Genomic DNA, 2,815 nt, shown 5'->3' on the forward strand with positions numbered 1-2,815 from the left:
CAGCTACTCAGGTGGCTGAGGCAGGAGAATTGCTTGAACCCAGGAGGCGAAGGTCACAGTGAGCCGAGATTATGCTACTGCACTCCAGCCTGGTGACGGAGTGGGACTCCATCTTAAAAAAAAAACAGTGGGAGGCCCAGGCAGGCTGTGGTGGCTCATGCCTGTAATCCCAGCACTTCAGGAGGCCAAGGTGGGAGGAGGACTATTTGAGCTCAGGAGTTCACGACCAGCCTAGGCAACATAGACCTCGTCTTTGCCAAAAATACAAAAATTAGTCGGGCTTAGTGGCAGGCACCTGTGGTCCCAGCTACTAGGGAGGCTGAGGTGGATGCGAAACTTTGTCTCAGAAAATAAAAATAAAAAATAATAAGTAGGCAGTCCAAAGTTGAAGAAGATTGAAAAATCTGAGGGCGGAAATAGTGTGCTAAACAATTGTTTAATGTTTTTTGAGGGAAGGGGAATTAGGAAAACAGCTGTAGACACTTTTTAAAAAACTAAGTTTCAGCTCAATTGCATATGATAAAGATCTGCAGTCAAGCCTGGCCCTAACATTGGCAAAATCCCTGAACTTTCAGGAGGCCTAAGCTACTATCAAAGTAGTCATCATTCTTTCATTATTTTTGCCTGTTTTCTGATCTGTCTCCTGAATTAGAGGTGAAGATCGTGTCAACTTCATCCCCATCGGGTAAACTAGATCACATTCACTCCTCTGCTTAAAATCTTTCAAAGAATTTTTTCTAAAAAAGGATTTTTGGAGATTTTTTGGAATCCCACCTTTTTGGGAAGCTGAGGTGAGAGGATTGCTTCAGGCCAGGAATTCGAGACCAGCTTGGGCAACATAGTGAGACCCCATCTCCACAAAATATAAAACAAATTAGCAGGGCATGCTGCCATGTGCCTGAAGTCCCTGCTACTTGGGACACTAAGGCAGGAGGATCGCTTAAGCCCAGGAGTTCAAGTCTGCAGTGAGCTATGATCACGCCACTGCACTCCAGCCTAGGTGACAGGAAGAGACTCTATCTCTACAAAACAAAGGGATATGGCAGGTGTGGTGGCTCACACCTGTAATCCCAGCACTTTGGGAGACGGAGGCAGGTGGATCACAAGGTTAAGAGTTTGAGAGCAGCCTGGCCAACATGGTGAAATTCCATCTCTGCTAAAAATGCAAAAATTAGCCAGGCGTGGTGGTGGGTGCCTGTAATCCCAGCTACTCGGGAGGCTGAGGGAGGAGAACTGCTTGAACCCAGTAGGTGGAGGTTGCAGTGAGCCAAGATGGTGCCACTGCACTCCAGCTGGGCAACAGAGCGAGACTGTCTCAAAAAAAAAAAAAAAAAAAGGGATACCCCTGAACTCATTTTGCCCCCTCCAAGCTACTTCAGGATTTAGCCCCAAATGCATCTCCCAGGAGATGATTCTGAGTCATTGTTACCTGCCCAGTGGCCCCCACATCCCATAGTCAATTTCCGATGCAGGACAATGAAGATGTGTGGTAGGAATACAGACCCTAGGGCTGCAGCCCTTGAATGACCAAAGAAGTTTCCATTATACCACCTTGCTAGGGCCAACAGACCAGCTAACACTGACTTGCTTTAGAAAGACTTTCACCAACAAGAGCTGACTCCAAAGGAGTGTGAGCTTTCCATTACCCAGAAAAATGTAATTAACCAAAACAGGCTACCACCCCCAGAGCCAGGTGAATGAGATTTGACTGGTCACAACATCTGATCTGTCCCCGGGCCCCAGACCCTTACCTGTGGCTGCTGTTCTGGACCTTTGGCCGGAGGCATCCTTTTGTTAAGGCTGCCCTCAGTGCCTATTGTGACCGATGTTCACCTCACCAGGGGAGAGAATGACCCCTCCGTGTTGCTGCGTGATTATATGAGATGGCGTCTGCGAAAGCAGTCCAAGGTCAGTGCGGAGGAGGCACGGACAAATGGTTTCCAACACTGAGTCATGTTCAAGGCCTTGGGGGAGTTATCAAAGGGAGGCCTTATCTTATTCTTTCAGCCATTCCACTTTGACCATCTGCTTTGCAAACTACATGCTGTGTATATAATTTTAAGTTTCCGAGTAGCCACGTTTCAAAAAAAGGAAACAAGTGAAATCAATTTTAATGATGTTACAAAACTCAGTATACTCAAAATATCATTTCGACATATAATCAATGTCAAAATGATCAATAAGCCAGGTGTGAGGGCTCACGCCTGTAATCCCAACACTTTGGAAGGCCAAGGCGGGCAGATCTGTTGAGGCCAGGAGTTTGAAGTATCAAGCTCTTGAGGACTCATCTTATCCTTTCAGCTATTCCACAAGCAGCTACTTTGCACTAAACTACATGCTAAGTAGCAGGCACGCAGACACATGGCTTAGGTGAGGATGCTCAGAGGAAGGTCAGAGTCACCCTGGTAAGAGGGACTTGTGGCCCCTACGGGCTAGACTGGGAGAATTTGTGGAAAAAAAAATGACTCTTGAGGCCGGGCAGAGTGGCTTATTCCTGTAATCCCAGTACTTTGGGAGGCTGATGGGGGAGGATAACTTGAGGCTAGGAGCTCAAGACCAGCCTGGGAAACATAGTGAGGCTCCATGGCTACCAAAATCAAAAAATTAGCTGGGCATGGTGGTGCATGCTTGTAGTTCCACCTGCCTGGGAGGCTGGGGTGGGAGGATCACTTGAGCCCAGGTGTTAGAGGCTGCAGTGACCTATGAGTTACAATTGTGCCACTGCACTCTAAACTAGGCAACAGGGAGAGAATCTGTCTCAAAAACCAAAAAAAAAAACAGGCCGGGCGCAGTGGCTCTCGCCTGTAATCCCAGC

Source organism: Cebus imitator, unplaced genomic scaffold, assembly GCF_001604975.1.
Source record: "Cebus imitator isolate Cc_AM_T3 unplaced genomic scaffold, Cebus_imitator-1.0 Scaffold82, whole genome shotgun sequence".
Taxonomy (NCBI): domain Eukaryota; kingdom Metazoa; phylum Chordata; class Mammalia; order Primates; family Cebidae; genus Cebus; species Cebus imitator.